The sequence below is a fragment of the Chlorocebus sabaeus genome, chromosome 8 (assembly GCF_047675955.1).
Source record: "Chlorocebus sabaeus isolate Y175 chromosome 8, mChlSab1.0.hap1, whole genome shotgun sequence".
In the NCBI taxonomy this organism is placed as follows: domain Eukaryota; kingdom Metazoa; phylum Chordata; class Mammalia; order Primates; family Cercopithecidae; genus Chlorocebus; species Chlorocebus sabaeus.
The window spans coordinates 114,281,609-114,305,223 of NC_132911.1; the positions used below are offsets into that span (position 1 = coordinate 114,281,609).

At 34.1% G+C, this 23,615-nt stretch overlaps 1 long non-coding RNA gene across 1 annotated transcript in view; it reads left to right on the forward strand.

Moving 5' to 3' along the window:
- LOC119624875 (uncharacterized) overlaps positions 1–23,330 on the forward strand; it is a 581,364-nt gene extending 558,034 nt beyond the window's left edge. The window contains exons 4-5 of the long non-coding RNA XR_012093742.1: positions 18,047–18,140; positions 23,080–23,330. This is a non-coding gene — a long non-coding RNA (uncharacterized lncRNA). The remainder of the gene's footprint in view (positions 1–18,046; positions 18,141–23,079) is intronic.
- Positions 23,331–23,615: the final 285 nt, after the last annotated feature.

The window sequence follows — 23,615 nt, forward strand, 5'->3', positions numbered from 1 at the left end:
TGACAGGTAGGAACAGCACACTGTGACGTAGGAAGAGTGGGTGAGGGGTTTGGCATTCATTGTAAGTGCTGTGGGAGTCACTGAATGCTTTTTAAGCTGGGAAGCAGTCTGATGTGTTTTTAAACACAGGGCTCTAGAGCTCCCAAGCTGGCAGTACTGAAAATAAAATCATATTGAAAAAAAAAAATGTGATTCTGAGAGTGCAGAGGAAAACTGATTAAAATATAATGCATGTTTCAAAATGAAATATCAACACTGATGAGATTTCTAAAGACTATCCTTTATTTCTGTACTCATGATCATCTAACGTGCACTTCAGAAGAGATTTGGATGGATTGGTAAGGAAAGAGAAGATAATTATTTTCCCAAATAGATAAGCTGATTTAACCTCAAAGATGAATAAGTGTGCTTTATATGTTCTTTTTAAAACCCTATTTATCTATCTGTATAGAGGAAGTTTGAGTGCAAAATAACTATGGATAATATAACTGGACTTTAACCGTCCACGTCTGAAGGCATTGACATTAATTATTTAAAAGGCCTATCAAAAAGTAAGAGATAATTTTCACTGATTTTAAACTATTATTTAATTATTTAAAATGCTACAACAAGTTAAAAACTTAAAAGATTTAGAAAATACTGTGTTATAAATTTTTAAACGTTTTTATTTTGAGTTTTGGGGAGAATGAAAGAAAATACCATGCAATTAAATTATATCTAAAAATGTTTGATATGAACCAGACATTATGGTATGAAAGCATAATTGATGAAAGACCTAACTTCATTAGACACATAGATAAGACATTGACCATCTCGTTTTTAACATTAAATGGAATATGAAAATTTATAAAATGCCAAAGTTGAAAAATAGAATTACATAAACTCTTTATTTCAGAAAACTTGGATAATTTACAGATACAATTTTTTGAGAAAGGGAATTGATTTGAAACCTTCCGAGCATCCTTACCTCCTAATAATTTTGTAGATGTGGTATATACATTCAAAACATTTACCAGACTTAAATGTTTAAGGATTGGGTGACATCCATTATATACTTAGCATAATGCTCTTTAAATTTCCTGACACAAAAACAGAAAAATGTATTTTTTAGATCGTCAGCATTCAGCATACAGTATGCTTAAGAAAAAAAAAAAAAGTATGCCTGACAAAACTTTTTTGTTACTTAGAATTTGCAAAAATATTTTACTTGTAATACAGATTTACACTTTGACATGTGATTAAAAAAAAAAACATAAGAGTATTGAAGTATAGATTTTAATTTCATCTTTCAAATGAAAGTATTAAGACAGATTGGTCTGAGATCTCAAAATAAATTATTGGAAGAGATCCCTTGTTTTGAACTTATTTTTATGGTCACCAGTTAATATGATGAATATGTTAGTTTTTCAACTGCGAAGATTTTTTTATATCAAATACTTATTCATTTTTTAAAGAATGTTTCTCTTTAATTTCAATAATCAAGTTTAAAACAATAGAAGGGAAATCAAACCTTCAAGGTGCTGTTATGGTGAAAGTACTTTGGAAAGTTTGGCAAGCATATGGGTGAGTACTAATAGACTTAGTAGAACTAGAAAATGTCAAATCCTGAAGTGGGTATGAAGGATGATCAAAAAATAGCCTGAACTCTAAAGCAGAATCTTCCACAGACTAAGAAAATACCCGTACCTGGAATGAGAGAGTGGAGATAACTAAATAAGGATTGAAACTTGTTTAAGAAGTTTGATCCTAAGATTTCCTTCCAAACCCATTTCACCTGTTGATTGCTCTTCCCCCAAACAGCTGAAGGTTTACTCATTGGAGAGGGAAAACTAGAGAATCTATCCACTGGGTGACCACAGCCAGAGTTGAGAACGTGAATACAGTATCTAAAACAAGGGAATTTAGTAACTGTGAAAATACCACATGGTGAATGCTGACAGTCCCTAGCATTTTATGCTGAATGCTAGGGATTCTTCAGCATTCTAGAACCAATCTAGCATTTTTAGAACCATAGTCCTTAGTATGTTGTTCTAAGAACCCTGGAAACTAGTCCTTTGCTTCCAAGGCAACATATTAAGAGTATCTTTACTGGGAAATCTGAGTAGTCCACAAAGAAAAAAAAAAAATTATCAATATCAGTAATTTTCCAAAAAAAAAAAAGGTCCAATAAATCATCTTCAGCATGCTCAAATTCAGAATGAACCACTAACTCATTCAGACTTAGATCAGGTTCTTTTAAAGACTTTTATGAGATGTCGCAGTCAGAAAATTAATAGGGAACAATTACCCTTAGCAGGCATTCAATAAGAAAATGAAGAAGATAGAATTAGACAAAAGGAGAAGTTGATCTCCTATGCACTCATGTGACTGAGGCTTCGGCAAATAAACAGAAACTGTGTAGCCTAGACGGCCTTTCAGAGTTGCCTCCAACAAGGACGTAACACTGTCTTGTACCCCTACACATCAGTTAGTACTGCTAGTAAGGATAACTAATACCTGAGTGTTTTTGAACATTCGTGACCAGATGATTTATCATATGACAGCAAATCAGGTGCAACGGGTTAATTGGAGAGTTTGGCAAACCTATCCTGAGAGGAAAATTTGCCTTCATTCCACCTCCGTCCACAAATGGAATACTCTTTTCCAAACATGTGGAAGGCTAGGCATATAGAAGGTATTGGTCTGACTTTATGATGACTGTGGCTTAATTCAATTGATACTCATGATGCTGGAAATAACAAAGAGGGGGCACGGGCTTTCTAATCTTAGTCATCATATATTTTGCATGTGACCACACAATATCCAAAAGATCAATACCATATAAACAAAAGGAAGAGAAATATAGAGACATGAAAATATGGCACGTGGGAAACAAAGTACATTTGCTTAGATGGCTTTTCAGAAATGTTTTATTTTAAAAAGAGAAGAAATTGATGATGTTTGTGATAAGCAGTTAAATAGTGCACAATCAAAATTTGGGGGGTGGGAGAGTCACTGCTACCAAAATCTCACCTTTTAAAGCAAAATAGTAACTTTACTCTCTCTTTTACTCATCTGGAGGGAAATAGGGCTGAAGTTACTCCCTCACATAAAGTCATGGAGTCTGGGAAAAAAAAAAAAAGGTTGAGAGGCTGCACTCTGCTAAGATGCCAGAGATCTTAGTCTTCTTTCAATGATTTGGGTGAATGGCCTGCAAGTGATATACAGAGGTACTTAACGATTGTGAGATGAAGGTGCTGTTCAGTGTACAGTAATCCTTGAGAAGAATGGGGATGGTGGCTGGAAAGGCTTGTATTTGAAACCATTAGGGTGGGATACTCTGTAGGTAAGAGGAACAAAGTAGAAGTGAATGTAAGAATTGGAATGTGTACCTAGAGATTTTATTTGGTGATTGTGTTACTTGTACATGAATGTGTAATTTGGATGAATATTATTTGTGAATGTGGCCTGTAGGCATTGCAACTTTCATGTGGATATTTGTCCAAGTCCAACTATCACATCATTCAATTGGTCACACTGAGAGAGCCGTTGGAATTGTCCTGGTCTTAGTAGTAAGCATTAAGCAGTGTCAAACTCCATCAGGTCTTTAAGTGTTTATTAATCTGATCAAAGAAATTGTGATAATATTGATTCCTAATAATGTCCTGCCTGGCCAGTAAATAAAGTAGATAGTTCCTAGATATTAAAATTAGACTATATTAAGGAAGAATATTCTTCTGTTTGTTTCAGCTAGTCCGGAAGTGACGAAAACTATGCAGGATATACAAAATACCAAGGGGGCTGGTACAGCATTATAAACCTTGCTAACCCAATCTTTTCCAATCCAATTTCAGATTCCAGCCAGCTGCAACTTGCATCCTCACAAAATGTAGCCTAGTGTATATTTACTGCACTGCCACAGGGAAATTAGAGTTTTGATGACATATTTTTATAATCTAATATGGTGCAGTCTAATAGAACTCTTTATTATTATGAAAATGCTCAATGTCTATATGCTCCAGTAGGATAGCCAATAACCACACCTGGCTATTGAATGTTTGAAATGTGGTTAGTGGTACTGAGTAACTAAATTTGTTTTGTTTAATTTTCATCAACTTAAATTTAAATAGCTGTATGTAGCAGGTGACTTCCATATCGAACAATGAAAATCTGGAGGTGTTCATAACCACCAAGAGCATGTTAGTGTGCTATATTTGTAATAACATGTTAATTAACTCATTGAAGGAAGAAGCTCAAGAGATAAAGGACGATTGTGACATATACAACAAACACAGCCTGGTTGATAAATCGAGCAGACACTGATGTCCTAGCCCGATTTTTGAATTTTTGAGAATTATATATAGTGGCATAAATAGAAAAAGTAATCAAACCATTAAAAAATTACCTATAGCAAACACTTTCAATAAACATGTCCAGATAATAGCAGAGATATTTGAATTTGGGCAAAAATTATAATCTTTACTAAAAATTACTTTACACCCTATTTACAATGTCAGAAAAATCTGATTTTCAAGAAACTCTAAGCAGAAACTATTTATTTTTTTAAAAAAAAGAGAGCAGTACCAGAATTAACTCACTTGGATCTTATGATTCTATGATTCAGATGAGATTTGTCATATATGCAGTAAGAAGATATGTAGACTAAAGCATTTTGCAGAAATTTAATAGATCTTCTTAAGGAGGGCTACTTGGCATTCGACTTATCTTCCTCAAGCAGCTGCTCATATGTTCCATATGAAAGAGAGTTGATAACTTCTAAACTGCCCCACCATTGGAGAGCATCAGATAACTCTGAAGACATATTGTCTTAGTATCAGAGAGATATTTGAAGAGGTGATTAAGCAAACTCATTCACAAAGTAGAAGTGGCATAGTCAAACAAATATTAAGGAGCTAATCTCATAGGTAGTCTACTGTATACATGAGCAAGTTATTTCTCTGCTTATTGGGCCAGTAATAGGTTTATTTGAAAACTCTCTGCCCGCATCATTCTGTGGCCTGCAATATTTGCTATTGATTGCATAATTTCCCAAAGTAAGTTATTTATGCATTTTGAGCTTGAGTTCTGTGATGTTCAAAATAGCAAGAATAGAGGTTCCTTCCTGTTGTATTATTTAGTAAGGTACTATGTGGAAAAGTTTCAAGCCTCATATGAAGATGCTAGCAGATAGTCAAGTAATGATTGCTCCTTTTCCTTTCTCTCATTTTAGTAAGTACACTGGTCTTAATGTCTGGGATCAAACACTATTCTGAGTCACTATACAAAGTGATGAAACCATTGAAACACATTTTCACCCCTGTTTTATTCAATGAGTTTTTCATTTGAATGATTATTGCCCTTGTAAGATAAGTAGAATTGACTAATTTAAAGGGGAGCCCAATGCAAATGTTCAGCTTTGATGGAGATGTAAAATATAACAACGTTTTAATTAAGTATACTACACAATACAATGAGGGCCAAGAGCTATAAATAAGCACTTTACTAATTTATGCTCTATTCTTACTTTCTGAGAAATAAGTTTTAAAGAAAGAATACTACCTCTTTCAATACAAACTTTTGTTAGGTTGTCATCTTAGAGAAATGTAGAGAGCCAATTAAAATAATTGCCTCCTCCTCCTTCTTCTTCTTCTTCTTCTTCTTCTTCTTCTTCTTCTTCTTCTTCTTCTTCTTCTTCTTCTTCTTCTTCTTCTTCTTCTTCCTCTTCTTCCTCTTTTTTTAATGAGACAGGTTTTCACTCTGTCACTCAGGATGGAGTGCAGTGGCATGATCTCAGATCACTACAACCTCCACCTCCTGGGTTCAAGTCATTCTCCCACCTCAGCCTCCTGAGTAGCTGGAACTACAGGCACACCACTACACCTGGCTAATTTTTATTTATTTATTTTGTTTATTTATTTTTTGTAAATATGGGATTACAACATGTTGGTCAGGCTGATCTTGAACTCCTGACCTCAAGTGATCCACCTGCTTCAGCCTTCCAAAGTGCTGGGATTACAAGCATGAGCCACTGTGCCTGGCCTAGACCTTTTTCTTTTTGATTACCTTGACAGTCTGGAAGTGTGCTGGTCTGGTATTTTGTAGATTGCCCAATATAAACATGTTTTTTCTTATAAAACTGAGGTTGTGAGTTATTTGGGAGGAAGACTATAGATGTAAAGCATCATTTTCACTACATCATATCAAGTGTATACCATCAACATGATTTATGAGTGGTGACGTTGACTGTGGTTACCTATCTTAGGTTGTATCCATCCAGGTTCTCAATTGTGAAGTTATTATTTCCCCCCTTATTATTACTTTACACTTGGGAGGAAGTCACTATGCACAGGAATGAGCATATGCTCCCACATTTAAGGGTGCAAAACCTACATACATCCTATGACATTATTCTGCTTAAGAAATGTGTCTCTTTCTTTCATGTATTAATGTGCTCATTCATTTGTTTATACCAGATTAAACTTACATATATTTATTTTTCATACTTGAGGTTATAATTCAGTATTACTGGCCGGGCGCTGTAGCTCATGCCTGTAATCCCAGTGCTTTGGGAGGCTAAGGCAGATGGATCACCTGAGGTCAGGAGTTCGAAACCAGCCTAGCCAACATGGTGCAATCCGTCTCCTCCAAAAATACAAGTATTAGCTGGACGTCTTGCCAGGCGCCTGTAATCCCAGCTACTTGGGAGGCTGAAGTATGAAAATCTCTTGAACCCAGGAGGCAGAGGTTGCAGTGAGCCAAGATCATACAACTGCACTCCAACCTGGGCAACAAGAGAGAAACTCTGTCTCAAAAAATAAACAAATAAATAAAAATAATTAATTCACTAATTATTTAATTAATTGATTGAATTCAATGCAATAAGTAACTCAATTAAATTTGATGCAATGATTAAATCAATTGAATTAAATGCACTAATTAATTAATTCAGCAACAAATGGATGTTCATTTGTCCCAGGACCATTTGCTAAAAAGATTGTCATTTTTCCCACTGAATCACATTTGTCCGTTTGTCACAAATGAGGTGATTATATTTGTGTCAGTCTATTTCTTAGCTTTCTGTTCTGATCCACTAATGTATGTGTCTCTTCTTTCTCTATACCGTATTGATTTCTGTGTAGCTTTATAGGTCTTGAAGCTAGGTAATGTCAGTTCTTCAACTTTGTTCTTCAGCATTGTACTGGTTATTTTGGGTCTTTTGAATTCACCGATAAACTTTAGAATCAGTTTAAATACATTCACAAAATATCGTGCTGGAATTTCGATTTTGATTATGTTGTGATACAGCCAAAAAGAATTGACACATTGGCTGGGCATGGTGGCTCACACCTGTAATCCCAGCACTTTGGGAGGCCGAGACGGGCAGATCATGACGTCAGGAGATTGAGACCATCCTGGCCAACATGGTGAAACCCCATCTCTACTAAAAACACAAAAATTAGCTGGGTGTGGTGGCGCTCGCCTGTAATCCCAACTACTAGGGAGGTTGAGGCAGGAGAATCGCTTGAACCAGGGAGTCGGAGGTCACAGTGAGCTGAGATCATGCCACAGCACTCCAGCCTGGGCGACAGAGTGAGACTCTGTCTCAAAAAAAAAAAAAAAAAAAAAAGTTGACACACCAAAAATATTTGTCTTCCAATCCATGAATGCACTCTTTCTCCATGAGTTCAGCTCTTTCACTTTTTATCAGAGTTTTGTATTTTTCCCACACATAAATTCTATTCATAGTTAATTATGTTTATGCTTAAATATTACATATATTTGATACTATTATAAATGCTGTTTGGTTTTTAATTTCAAATTTGAATTATTTATTGCTGGTATATGGGAAAGCTATTGACTTTTATATAATAACCGTGTATCCTGCAACCTTGCTATAATCATGTATTTGCTCCAGGTGTCTTTTCAATTTATTGTTTTGGTTTTTTTTTAATAGATAATCAAAGTTTCATTTCTTCTTTTGTAGGATGTATACCTTTTATTTCCTTTATTGTCTGATCTTAGGGGAAAAGCATCCAGTTTCTCACCACATAATAGAATATTAGCTGTACATTTTTTCAAACAAGTTGAAGAAGTTCTCTGTTGTTAGTTTGCTCAATGTTTCAATCGCGAATAGATGTGGGATATTTTTCCCAATGCGTTTTTTTTCATCTGTTGATATGTTCATATGTTTTTAACCCATTAATATGATAGATAACTTTTTAATTGATTTTTCAAATGTTGAAATGACCCGGCATAACTGTAATAAATCTGATTCAACCGCGATATTTAACTAATTTTATGGATTGATTGATTTAATTTGTTAATATAGTGTTGAGAATATGTTTTGTCTACATCATAAGAGTTATTCATCGGTAGCTTACCTTTCTTGTAAAGTTTTTATCTCGTTTTAGTATTAGAGTAGTTTTGGTATCAAAGAAGCGTTAGGAAGATTTCTTCTGCTTCTATTTTCTGGAAGTGATCGTAAAGAATTTTTATCACTACTTCTTTGAATGTTTGATATAATTAACCAGCAAAACCATCTTGGCTTGGCGTTTTCTATTAATTATTGTTTCTATTTATTTAATAAATATATATTTATTCAGAAAACCTGTCTCTTCATTTGTGAATTTTAGTAGTTTGTGTCTTTGAGATAATTTACCTATTTCATCAAAGTCAAATTTGTATGCATAGAGTTGTTTATTATATTCCTTTATTTCTTTTTTTTTTTTTTTTTTAAATTTATTTATTATTATTAAACTTCAAGTTGTAGGGTACATGTGCACAACGTGCAGGTTTGCTACATATGTATACTTGTGCCATGTTGGTGTGCTGCACCCATCAACTCGTCATTTACATCAGGTATAACTCCCAATGCAATCCCTCCCCCCTACCCCCTCCCCATGATAGGCCCCGGTGTGTGATGTTCCCCTTCCCGAGTCATTTCTTGATGTGTAGATGGGATCAATAGTGATGACCCCTCTTTTATATATAATATTGATAATTTATGTGTTCACTCTCTCCTCTTTCTCACTCTCTCTCTTTTTGTTGTTGTCATTGTTGTTAACCTAGACAGAGTTTTGTCAGTTTTATTGGTATTTGTTTTAAAAAACAGTTTCTCATTTTGTTGATTTTCTCCACTTTTCCCTTAATTTTAATTTCATTGATTTTTACTGGAATTTTTATTTATTTTATTCTGCTTGCTTTTAGCTCATGTTGTTCTTCTCTCCCTAGGCTACTAAGGTAGAAGTTTAGATTACTTATTTTAGGTCTTTCTTTTATTCTAATATAAGCATTCAATGATATGTCCCACTAAACACTGCTCTGACTGCATCTCATGGATTAGTGATAAGTTGCTTTTTCATTTTAGATAAAAATGCTTTAAATTTCTCTTGACACTTCTTCTTTGACCCATGTGTTGATATTTAGTGAAATAGATTTTAATTTAATTTTTTGTTTTTTTGAGACAGCCTTGCTCTGTTGCCTAGACTGGAGTACAGTGGTAAGAACATGACTCACTGCAGCCTCAACCTCCTGGGCTCAAGCAATTCTCCTGCCTTAGCTGGCCAGGTAGCCGGGACCATAGATATGTACCGCCATACCTGGCTAATTTTTTATTTTTTTATAGAGACAGGCTCTATAAAAAATTTTGCCCAGGCTGGTCTCGATCTCCTGGGCTCAAGTAATCCTCCTGCCTCAGCCTCCCAAAGTTTTGGGATTATAGATATGAGCCACTATGCCTGGCTATCGTGTGTTTTTAAATCTACAATTAATTTGGATTTTTGAGCTAACTACCTGTAATTAATTTCTAGTTTGATTACATCATGGTCTGAAAGCATATCATGTAGGATTACGCTTTTTAAAAAAAGAGCTTTATTTATGTATAACTGAAATCCATAAAATTGGGCATATTTATTGTACACAATTTGATGAATTTAGCGATTTGCATACACATGTGAAATGATCAGCAAAATCAAGATAATAAATATCTATCATCTCCTAAAGTTTTATCTTGCCCCTTTGTGTATGTGTTGAGAATATGTAACATGAGATCTACACTTTTAAAAAAATTTAAGTGTACGATAGTGTATTGTTAACTCTAGGCACTATGTTTTACAGCAGATCTCTAGAACTCATTCATCTTGCACTCATCTGTACATCCATTGAACAATTATTAAGTTTATTAAGGTGTGTTTTATTGCCCAGAGTGTGGCTTTCTTGATAAATATTCCATGTGAGATTGAGAAAAAAACGTGCATTATGCTATTGTTGAATCAAGTATTTTATAAATGTCAATTAGATCAAATTGATGGTGCTATTCAGGTCAACCACATCTTTACTGCTTTTCTGCCTCCTTGATCTATCAGTTGCTAAAAGAGGGGTCCTGAAGTCTGAAAATATAATAATTAATTTGTCTATTGCTTCTTGAATTTCTATCAGTTTTTGTCACATGCATTTTGACAGTCTGTTGTTATGTGCATACATGTTAAAGATTATTATGTCTCTTGGAGAACTGACTTCTTTATCATTATTATGTGATAACTCTCTGTACCCCTGAAAATTTTGTTTCTTTTGAAGTCTGCTTTTTTTAAGTATTAAGATAGCTATTCTAGCTTGTATTTGATGAGCATTAGCATGTGTATTGGTTTTCTAGCATTTTCATAACAACTTGACACAAATTAGGTGGTTAATAAAAGAACAAATTTATTTTCTCACAGTTGTGAAGGCCAGAGTCCAACTCAGAGTGTTGGCAGATCTGTGTTCTACTTGAAAGCTCTAAGGATGAACCCTTCTTTGTTTCTTCTAGTGTCTGCTGGCTCCAGGCATTGCTTGCCTGTGGATGCATAATCTTTAATCTCTGCCTCCATCTTTACCTGGCCTTCCCCTCTTCCTTGTGTGGCTCTCCTCTGTGTGTCTCCTATAAAGAAACATTGGATTTAGTGTCTACTGAGACATCTCAGTAGATGAACCTTATCTGGAGAAACTTAACTAACAACTGTAAAGACCCTTTTTCTAAATAAAAGGAAATCACAGGTTTTAGGGATTAGGACATTAATATATCTTTTGGGGGATTCATATTCATTCAATCTATTCCAGCATGGCATATATTTTTCCATCTCTACTTTGAACCTATAAGTGTCTTTAAAAAAATAAAATAAAAACAGAAATAACACAAACAAATGAAAAATATTCCATGACCATGGATAGGAAGAATCAATATCATGAAAATGATCATACTGCCCAAAGTAATTTATAGACTCAATGCTGTTCCTATCAAAATACCATTGAAATTCTTCACAGAACTAGAAATAAAAACCATTTTAAAATTCATATGGAACAACAACAACAAAAAGCCTGAATATCCAAGGCAATTTTAAGCAAAAAAGAACAAAGCTGGAGGCATCATGTTACCTGACTTCAAACTACACTACAGGGCTACGGTAACCAAAGCAGCATGGTACTGGTATGAGAACAGACACACAGACCAATGGAACAGAATTGAGAACCCAGAAATAAGACCACACACCTACATCTATCTGATCTTCAAACCTAACAAAAGCAATGGAGAAAGAATTCCCTGTTGAATAAAGGATGTTGGGATAACTGGCTAGCCATATGCAGAAGATTGAAACTGGACCCCTTCCTTATACCATATGCAGAAATTAACTCAGGGTACGTTTTAAAGACTTAAATGTAAAACTCAAAACTATAAAACTTTGGAAGACAATCAAGGCAATACCATTCAGGACATAGTCACCAGCAAAGATTTCATGATGAAGATGCCAAAAGCAATAGCAACAAAAGTAAAAATTGACAAATGAGATCTAATTAAACTAAGGAGCTTCCACATAGCAAAATAAACTATCAAGAGTAACAGACAACCTATAGAATGGAAGAAAATTTTTGCGAATTATGCGTCTGACAAATGGCTAATATCAAGTATCCATAAGGAATTTAAACAAATTTACAAGAAAAAAAACAACTCCATTAAAATGTGGGTAAAGGACATAAACAGGCACATCTCAAAAGAAGACATACACATGACCCACAATCATATGGAAAAAAAAAACCTCAATGTTACTAATCATTAGAGAAATGAAAATCAAAACCACAATGAGATACCATGTCATACCGGTCAGAATGGCTATTGTTAAAAAATCAAGAAATAACAGATGCTGGTGAAGTTGTGAAGTAAAATGAAATGCTTATACATTGTTGGTGGGAGTGTAAATTAGTTCAACCATTGTGGAAGACAGTGTGGCAATTATTCAAAGACCTAAAGACAAAAACACGATTCAACCTAGAAATCTCATTACTGGGTATATATCTGCCAAAATATAAATATTTCTATTACAAAGACATATGTGCATGTATGTTCACTGCAGCACTATTCACAATAGCAAAGACATGGAATCAACCTAAATGCTCATCAACAATAGACTGAATAAAGAAAATGTGGTACAAATATACCATGAAATACTATGTAGCCACAAAGAATGACAGCATGTCCTTTGCAGGGACAGGAATGGAGCTAGAGGTCATTATCTTTAGCAAACTAACATAGAAACAGAAAACCAAATACCACATGTTTTCACTTATAAGTGGGAGCTAAATGATGAGAACTCATGGACACATACAGAGGAACAACACACAATGGTGCCCATCAGAGGGTGGAAGGTGGAAGGAAGAAGAGGATCAGGAAAAGTAACTCATGGGTACTAGGCTTAATACCTGGGTGATGAAATAATCTGTACAACAAACCCTCATTTACCTATGTAACAAACCTGCACATGTACTCCTGAACTTAAAATAAAAGTTAAAAAAAAAAAAAGAAAGAAAGAAAACAAAAATAATTTGTGAGTTTCTTGGAGGCAACTTATAGCTGGATCTTGTTATGGGTCTTTTTGAGGGGGCTTTTGTTGTTCTTGAAACCCACGCTGGTACTCTCTATCCTTTAACTAGTGTATTTAAACCATTCATATTTAAAATGTTTATTAATATAATTTGTTTAATACCTACTAGGTTAATAAATAATTTTTCTATTCATTGTTAGTGCTCTTTTTAAATTTTTTTCTTCTTGTTTTGCCTTCTCTAGTTTTAACTGAATATTTTACATTATTTTGTTTTATCTCCTCTCTTAGCATTTTAGCTATACTTTCTTTATATGTTTGCCATAGATTTCACAATAGACATTTAGAATTAATCTAATCTCACTCTCAATCTAATCTCACTCTTGAATAACAACTAACTATTTAATGGGTAATGCAGTGACCTTATTACAGAGTATTCCCAATTCTTCCATCCAGTCACTTATGACATTAGTGCTATTTATTTCACTTATGTATATAGTGTAATCATTGAAGACATTATTATTACTTTAAGCAGTTGTCTATTATATCAGTTATGAATAAAGCAAATAAAATTCTTTATTGATTTATACTTTGATGACTTTCTTATCTTTATTTAGACTGAAGTTTGAAAATATCTCCCCTTCATTCTCCATGAAAAACTTCTTTTTTTTTTAACATTTCTTACAGTGTAAGTCTACTGGTGATGAATTTCCTCATTTTTTTTGAGAAATTCTATTAATTCTCCTTCAATTTTGAAGGATACTTATGATGGTTATAAAATTCTAGTTTTCTTTTTTATTGTCTCCCAACATTTTGCATATTTTACTCTGCTCACCTCTTGCTTGCCGGTTTCAGAACAGAGTTAAAGCAATTGTTAGTTTTGTCCCTCTGCAGCTATTGTTTAAGTGCTCCTGTCAGTTTATTTCTCTGGTGGCCTCTGCTCTTGGTAAACAGATCTTGGCTATACTTCACTATATTTACCTTTTTTGAAAAGAGATTTCAGGGTAGTGTTTGCCCTGTAACCTCAATTCTTTGGTGGGTCTAAGAAATCTCATTTGTTTTCAATTTGTTTAACTTATTTATTGTTGCAGTATGAATGATAACTTTAAGCCTCTGTACACACAGGAGTGGAAACTGAAAAGTATATATTGACTTTTAATATGATAATAACCTGGGAGTTATACATGGTATCACCTTTTTATGCAGTCAATCAATGAATGTGTCCTGTTATTTTTACCTTTTAATTATTTCTTCTTTTCATTCCGGTCTGGATTTCTGTTCTGTCTACATTTACTGTTCTTTCCAGTTTATTCTCCACACTGAAACTTACCTGCTTATTGCCTTTAACATACATTCCAAAACTCATAATATAACCAAGGACAACACAAATCCTCTTTTTGTCATGTGCCTGTCTTTGCAGCCCTCCATATTTCTAACTCCAGACCTCTAGCCACATAGTTTAGCAAAATATAGTATAGTACACCCTAGTTATCCTAAACAGCATAAATACCTTGCTATAATTTAATTCAACGCACAAATCTCTTATTTGTAATTTTTTTTTTTTTTTTTTTTTTTTTTTTTTTTTTTTTTTGAGACGGAGTCTCGCTCTGTCGCCCAGGCTGGAGTGCTGTGGCGCAATCTCGGCTCACTGCAAGCTCCGCCTCCCGGGTTCACGCCATTCTCCTGCCTCAGCCTCCCGAGTAGCTGGGACTACAGGCGCCCGCCACTGCGCCCGGCTAATTTTTTCTATTTTTAGTAGAGACGGGGTTTCACCATGGTCTCGATCTCCTGACCTTGTGATCCGCCCACCTCGGCCTCCCAAAGTGCTGGGATTACAGGCGTGAGCCACCGCGCCCGGCCTATTTGTAATTATTAAAGACATTTTACATATGGCTTTTTAATTTTAACTCTAAAACACTTTTTAACTTTAACTTATAGACAGTATAACTTTTTTTATACTGTCTGATTTGTGTGTACACATTCAAATATTTACAAGTTTTTAAATCTTCATGGTTTTTCTACCTGAAATACAGTCTATAGAATTTCCTTTAGTGGCAATCTGCTGGGAATTATCTCTATTGTTATGTTTTGTGGAAAATGCTTTTATGATTCTCTTTCTTCATCAGCGCATATGCTAAGACTAGAATTTTAGCTTACCAGTCATTTTTACTGAAATAGATTGAGTGTGCCATCTTTCTGTCTTCTGACTTCTCTTGCTCCTTGTAAGAAATCAGCTACATTTTACATGTAAACTCATTCTTTTCTTTCCTTTTAAATTATCTGCTGTCTCTTTGTATCTCTGTAATATATTCTAGGTAATTTCTTCATTTCTATATTCCATGTTATTAATTCTCTTTACTGATGTCCAGTTACTGGTAAAATATTCAATGAAGTATTTAATTTAATGTATTGAATTGTAATATTTGTAATATTATAACTTGATTTCTTATTTTTTTTTCATTTTTTACTAAATTTCTCACTTGCTTTGGAACTTTATTCATTTTGAATAACAATAACAAATTGTTATTCAGTTTGTTAACTCTTGAGAAGATGAGACCCTTTTAAGTGAATTTACATTTGCTTTTATTAATTGCTTGGGTCTGCTAGTAGTCTGGGACCCACCTTTAATTGGCTTGGGGATCTACAGATTACTTAGGTAGTGAGAATTTAGGCTATGAATCTACATGAACACGCTATTGATTTCCTTATTTCTTCCTTCCACTCTCCCTCTCTTCTTTCCTTTCCTTACTTCTCTTCTACCTTCCTTCTTTCCTTTGCTTCTTTTTCTTCCTTAGGCACCACAGTTTTAACCAGGAAAAATTTATTGTCTTTCTCTTTCTAGTGCATACTAGAAAATCTTACACATTAGGGCTACTAAGTATGTAGTCCTTTGTGGGTCTATTAGAATTTCCCACAGAGGCATGAGCTAGACCTTATTTTCTGCGCCCCAAGTCTTGCAAGGCCATAAAACTTATGCTAATATTGACTCAATTTTGTGAATACTATAATGTTTAAAGCTCATGTTTGGCTCCGCATATTACCTGTCATTTGCTCCTTTTTTAGTGTGATTATTTTTCACTTTTATTTTTCAATTTTTAATATTTATTTTTACTACAAATATAATATGCTATATTTCAATTTGTTTCCAATAAGAAAGCTGATCTAAGTAACAAGTCACCTATACTGTTGGCAATGGCATGCCTGAACTACTATATAATAAATATGTTAATGTTTTGCTTATACAATTGTACTTTTTTTTCTTTTTTGTGCAAATAAAATAGATTTAATACGGCTAATTCTTCCCATTTGTTACATTGTTGTGTGGATTCTGGAATCAGAATCCCTGAGTTAAAATCCTGGCCCTGCCATTAACTATATCACTTTAGATAATGTACTTAATTTTTCTAAGCTGCAATTTCTTTATCTACAAAGTGGAGTTGACAGTAATATCTGCTTTGTAGGGTTGGTATGCAGATGAAAAGCATTTAGTATATTATTTAAAAGATGAAATTCATGTCACAGAGAAAGTTATCTTTGTTAACTATTATTATTTCTTTAATTTCTTCTAAGCCTAGGTAGTTTTTTCTACTCTAATTATAATGCTCAACTATTAGTAATGCTGTCTGTTCAGAGGAGTTTACTCTTTGATGAATAATCAATTAATTCATATTTCTATACATTTGAATACACAGAATAACATCTGAATTTTAGTTAATTAATTAATTTATTTTTTGAGACCGAATCTTGCTCTTGTTGCCCAGGCTGGAGTGCAATGGCACAATCTTGGCTCACAGCAACCTCCTCCTCCTGGGTTCAAGTGATTCTCCTCCCAAGTAGCTGGGATTACAGGCATGCGCCACCACGTCCGGCTAATTTTGTATGTTTTGTAGAGATGGGATTTCTCCATGTTGGTCAGGTTGGTCTCGAACTCCCAACCTCAGCTGATCTGCCTGCCTCGGCCTCCCAAAGTACTGGGATTATAGGCATGAGCCACCACACCCAGGTCTAATTTATTTATTTATTAAATAGTCAATGAGTTATTTTGATAGTGTTTAACAAATATTTGTCCACTCCATGAGTTTCTTTCATTATTGATCTTACCATTGAATTATATTTTAAAAAGACCTCTTCGGTGGTTTAAAGTTTTGTCTGTTTTAGGACAGTCACAGAATGTGATGCCAGATACCAGCCATTTTTTTGACTTAAATTTCAAGTATGACTTTGAAGGCAACCAATGAAATAGAATTCAAAACGGTGTTAGAATTTTAATGCTGAGATGAAAGTTGATCTTAAATTCGTTGACCTGTGGATTGATCACTAGGGCAAAATGGAAGTGAGGAGTCTTCACTTCTTAATCTTATTTCACTTGACTCTCTATTTTCTGAGATTGTTAATGTGTTAAGCACAATTATTTGAAAAATCAGAGTGTAAGATGTAATGCCGTAGGTTCATGCAGCGTTCATTTTGAGTCATAATTAGTGTAATTTTTATCTTGTGTACTTTTTTCGGTTTTGAAGGAAGAATAGTCACTTTCTAGCTCATGGTTGATATGCTAGATTAATAGTAATTATTGACTCCAAATCTGGGTAACACTTCTAAGTTAACTGTTTTCTCCCCCAGTTCTGACTTTTTTCCTGTTAACCTCCAAGTATGACAAGAAGTTATATAGTTAGTTATGAGGGCATTCCTTTATTCCTGAAAAGAGTTGAGGACTTGTTTTATTTCCACAATTGTTGCTAACATTTTTGTCATGCCATTTTTGAAAGGCTTATAAAGACATATTTCATTTCTTATTTGAATATATTTTTCCATTAACTCTATCTTAAATAAATACTATTCATGTTATGTTACTTTTTAGCCTTGTATAAGGAGACAAAATAATTCCCCAGAAAAATGCTTAATGATAATAAAAATAAATGCTGGCTAGGTTTTAGATATTGCAATGGTGAAAAAATGTAATTGTGTAACTAAATTGCTGCAATAAACCACAGGTGAGAATGAAAGGTGACATGATGGCAACATATTACATTATTTCGTAGATGTTTTGCATCATACTTCTAATGGGAAAATCATCAAGTCAACGCAAATCATAAAAATATCCAACTTGTAGACTCTTTGTTCTCTTCTTATGATTTCTAGGGTATTTAATTAGCCCTGGGATAGTTTAATAGGCAAATATGAATATAAGACCCCTTTACATTTCTTTTTTTTTCTTTTAGAGACAAGGTCCATCTCTGTCCCCCACGCTGGACTGCAGTGGTACAGTCCTAGCTCATGGCAGCCTCAATCTTCTGGGCTCAAGTGATCCTCCAGGTAAACAAAGAACTTGGCATATGAAACAGGTATATTGAAAGCGGAAAAGGTAAACTAATAAAAAAGAAGCATAGAGGTAAGTATTTACAAAAACTGTTTATATTTAGGAGTCATAATTATTTTTATGATTAGAAACAATTTACAATCACAAAACTGATATTAGAAGTGCTTACATATTTCACATGTAATAAGTGTTTATTATTTGTGAAGACAATTCTTAATATATGTAACATTATATTCACTCATTAGAAATTGACCATTTAAGTTTCCAAATAGTACATATTCTTTTCACAAAGTCATTTTCCTAAATGAAAATCTGAGTGCTATTCTAGAATACAACAGTGCATAGTTTAAAAATAAAGATAAATCACTATTGTTTAAAAATCAAGTTGAAACTTCTAGGGGAAATTGCATCATTGCTGCAGTTCATATCTGTCAAAAATTGCTGGTTTCTCTAGAAGGAAAAACAAAACTGACAGATTTGAAGGCAATCTCTGTATAGGAATACTCAATTACATTCTTCTGCTCACTGTTTAATCATATTTTAAATTCTCATTTAAAATCGTGTAATTCTGATAACCTTATGATGTTTAGGCATGTATAGGTTAAATATTAACATACAAGAAATATAATATTCACTATTTTTATAAAGTACACACATTTTATTCTTGAAAACTATATGCGGAATTAGTAAATTTATGTTGTATGTTCAGTTCTTATGCTAGTTAAATTCTGTCAAAAGTTTAGGAGTTTTTGATACACTGAAAAGTTAGTATTTTTTAAAAACTATATATATAAGATATCACAGGCTATAATATTAAGGGCTGTAGTTGAATATGAATTTAGAATTTTTGGTACAACAAATCACCCAGTATATTCCAGTTTTGGTCAAAGCGCACTGAAAATCCGTGACCACATTTTTTTAAATACAGAAGACACTGAAAAGCCTTAAAACAAAGGAAAGCTAAACAAAGGGTATGTGGGTAGTGGATGTGATTTTAAAGAGTTATTAGAAGACCATATCATTGATTTAGACTTTGCTTGGTGTCTGGGCCATTAAGAATCATGGGATACGTTTCATGGTACCTGTGTAAACTAACAGCATCTAATGGAAATGCTTTTATTCCTGTCAATATCGCATGCTGAAACTAAAATATTATTATAGGGATACTCAACCTAAAAAATGCTTAGAAAACAAAGTAAGTTTGGTTACCACCTCACAATTGGCTGAGTCTACCTGTTATATTCCTGGTGAGGGACAGAGTGAAGAGTCACAGGTTTCCACAACTTAAAAAATCTATTTCAAATTAAGCATTATTTACACTCAAAAGACATAGAGACTGGTACCTGACTCTGAGATGACTGCCCTTAGCATAAAAAAAATGGAAAGCCTTCTCTTATCCTCTGGGAATAATACATAAATCATACAACATACAGGAGGATAACACTAAGGTTTACGTTTCTTATCATGATACTGATTCGAAGTTGATAAGGAAGAATCTTTTTGAGGAGGCTGTGAGGATAGCTTTGTTCACAGGGGTTCGAACAATCCCTGTGGGAACTGTCCCTGTCAAGATGCAGGGCTCTGGAAGTCAAGTCAATCGCTTTATTGGAAACTCAATATAGTATGCTATCTACCATTGTTAGGGAGAAACACTACCTGCGGTTTTCCAGTTTTTGTGATGGTGAAAGATGAGCAAAAGAGGAGAGAGATAAGTCAGAACATAGCTGCAGCCATATTTCTAAATATATCCCTGCCAAGCACAGAGCAGCAGGCAAGGCCCATGCCAAGGCTTGTCAGACAGATTTAGCTAGTAAAAAATGACAAGTCCCTTTTAGATTCAAACATTTTATTACTTGGCCAGAAAAAGGAAGAACAGCAAAAGGAGACAATGCACTGTGCTCTTTGTCCCCCACACTCAAAAGTGTAAAACTCAAACAACAAGGGCTAGTTGACAATGCAGTGAAAGGGACACTCTGTTCTTGAGCACTCAATGCTAGAAGGTTGTTAAGTATGTTTATGGACTGCAGCTATAACCTAAGGGGCACAGAGCCGAAAGCCTCATTCCTCATCAGAACCTGGGAAATAATGAGAAACGGAGGCATGACAGCCTCCCATGTGATATAAGAAGGTGAGTAGATACGACCTCATGGCATTTTCTCATATCCTTTTATGAGAAGGCTTTTGTCTTCTAGAAAGCTCGTAAGTTGTTCCACCAAGGCTCAGACTAGCTGTGGTTCAAACTTTTGCCTACATGGCCTATATGGATGGACACATGCAGAGGCACCAGGATGCCACAATTTATTTGTTCCCCTATAATACCAATGAAATCTAGATTTCCAATTGCATACTATGTGTCTTGAGCATGATTTTCTTTCTCATTTTTTTGTGATGTTTCATTTATTCTTCACTCATCAACACACATGCATGCACATGCATTCACACACACAGATATATGAGAACAAAAATATTAAAATTACGTATAAAATACTTACTAAAATTACCATGGTGCCAGTAACAATTTTTCCCAGGTAGGTGAATACATATAACATTATAACCCTCAAGCCTGTGAATGGGGGCAATTGAAATTATATTAACACAAAGCAATTTGAAGGTCAAATCTTGCTGTCATAATTTTCTACCTTATATACTATCTTTGGGTAGATTACAAAAAAAAAAAAAAAATGGCCACAATTTTCTCCTCTCTCTATTCATTCTCATTGCAAAGGGACTTTAAGAGGTAAAATCTATGTCTTAAACCTTTTAAATTGGGTTAGTCTAATGATATAATTTTGCTAATAGAAGACACAGAAGAGATAGGGTGCCAGTTCTAGGCCAGGTTGTCAAGAGGCCTTGCATGCTTTTCTCTCTGTTCCTTAGAACCTTAATACCAAGATGTGTGGCCAGAGGCCATTATTACTAAATATATGTGTATGTGTATGGCATCACCCAGCAGATAACCAACCTGCAGTTGCATGAATGAGGCCTATGAGATCAAAAGAACTGCCCAGTAATCCCAGCTCCAAATAACGAGCATGCATATTAGCTTCTTTAAGCCAAGAAGTTTTGGCCTGGTTGGTTATGTGGCAATAAAATAACTAACACAACTATGTATTCACTGGTAGAAGGAAAGGTACTCTATGAAGGGATACCTTTTGGATACTGAAAGAGTTAAACGATGTTTGTACCTAATTATGAGAGATTTCCCAAATTTTCATGTGTGCTCCATTAAAGGTAGTTTTGTAATTTCTAAAATATGTCATTCCAAATGATAATCAAGTCTTAAAACTTTATTCTCTTTTGGATGCAGACATTTAATGTCTTCATTATTATTGTTGTAATTGTATGAGTGTTACTTCACTACTGCAGCAATGATTAAAAGGACAACCAGTACAGTGGTAATTTTAATAAGACTCATACAAGACATTTGACTATGCTTGATGACTGTAACTCTTTCAAACTGCGAGTTAGGTAACCAACGATTTTTTAAAAGTCTACTCAGTCCTTTTTTATTCTACAATGAAAGTCAGTGACCTGGCCAACCGTGGTGGCTCACGCCTGTAATCTCAGCACTTAGGGACGCCGAGGAGGGCAAATCACCTGAGGTCAGGAGTTCAAGACCAGCCTGGCTAAAATGGTGAAACCCTGTTTATACTAAAAATGCAAAAAATTAGTTAGGCATGGTGGTGGTGCATGCCTGTAATCCCAGCGATTCAGGAGGCTAAGGCAGGAGAATCACTTGAACCCGGGAGGCGGAGGTTACAGTGAGCTGAGATTGTGCCATTGCACTCCAGCTTGGGCAACAAATGTGAAACCCCATTTCAAAAAAAAAAAAAAAAAAGGAAAGAAAAGAAAAAAAAAAGCGGGGGGAGGGAAGAAAGTCAGTGACCTGTAAAAAGTAATGAACTGAGAAATGGATTTTAGGTGATGGTATAATAGCTTTTAAGTTTACCTTCTCATTTTAATAATAGGGTTACACTGGATCTTGAATCAGATAACTTTGTTGAATTTTTAATTTTATTTTTAATAAACATTTATAATTTAATTTTTTAAGATTTTATTGTTTAAGATTTAATTTTACTTAAAATATTAAGTAAAACATGTAATACATATTTTTCAACAATTTAATTTAAAAACTTTTTATTGATATGTAATGATTTTGAAATTTATTCATCATATGTAATTAGCAATATTAGAATTCTTAACCAACACTTTCACTTTAGCATATGTAACTCATAACAATAAAAATGCATACATTTGAATATTTTCAAAATGTACAATATCTTTTGTATCACACTGACTTATGTCACTAATATGAAGATAAAATAGAAAGTGTCTAAATGGTCTAGAATTTCTGATTTAATTTGTACCACTTAATTGTGTAAAATTAGAAATACTTTCCAGGTCTGTTTTAAAATATTTACTGTGTTTCAACTATAAAACTATGTCTTGCTCTCTAGCAATGGAGGGGATAATTAAGTGGTTCTTCTTTTTAGGCAAAAATAAACATGAAAAATAAAACATTGTAACTGAAATTAAATACCCTACTTCCCTGTCTTCTTTCTAGCTCATTCTCACTGAAGAAATTAAATCAATTCATCAGGCAAGGCAGACAGATAAGCAGAATTCTTAATCAACAAGACACTTTACTGAATTTTTAAAAATCTTGTCTGCTTTTAGCACATTTAGATTTTATGCCTTGAACTGTTATTAATTAGAGAATATGGTGCTAATTATTAGCTATTTCAGTTATCTCAGAAATTAATGACTTTCTTTCAATTAATATTCTAACTTAGTAAGACAATTATTTAGTTGAGGCCTTGATTATGAATTCAATCATTTAAAACTATAAATCTTGATGCATCACAAAGCTTTCAAAACGTGAGATGGGTATAAGGTTTTACCATACATACAAACTGACAAATTATCCTGCCACAGTTTCCTAGATGCTGACAGAAGATACAGATGGAACTCTTTAGTCAGAGATCGCTCACATCACAGCAAGCAGCATGAGCTTCAAGTTTATATTGCTTTCTCTTATCCTCCAAGTCCCTGAGGAGTGACATGGAGTGGCCCAGGTACATGTTGTATACGCAGTAGGTTTATGTCACAGATGAGGAACCCCAAGCTTAAGGAACTGATTTTTAATAACAGGTGCAAGCAAAATGCTTCAAAAGGTAGAATTTTTTGAAAGGATACTGAAGAATGAACAAATATGCCTTCTGCTTAAGAAGGAGATGCTACCTGTACCTTTCAAAGTACTTCACTATATAGGCAATAACAGTTTAGAAAAGAAACTGTCAGTGCTTCTGCTTACAAAACATGCAATAGAAAACCATTTAGAAAATTGTCTCCTAACAAAACTGTGGTATCTGAGTAGAAAAAAAAATAGGTCAATACTGTTGATAAACAAAACAACAATATTTAATTTAAGCTATAGTATAAATTTAAAAGTATTTATTAATAAATTGAGA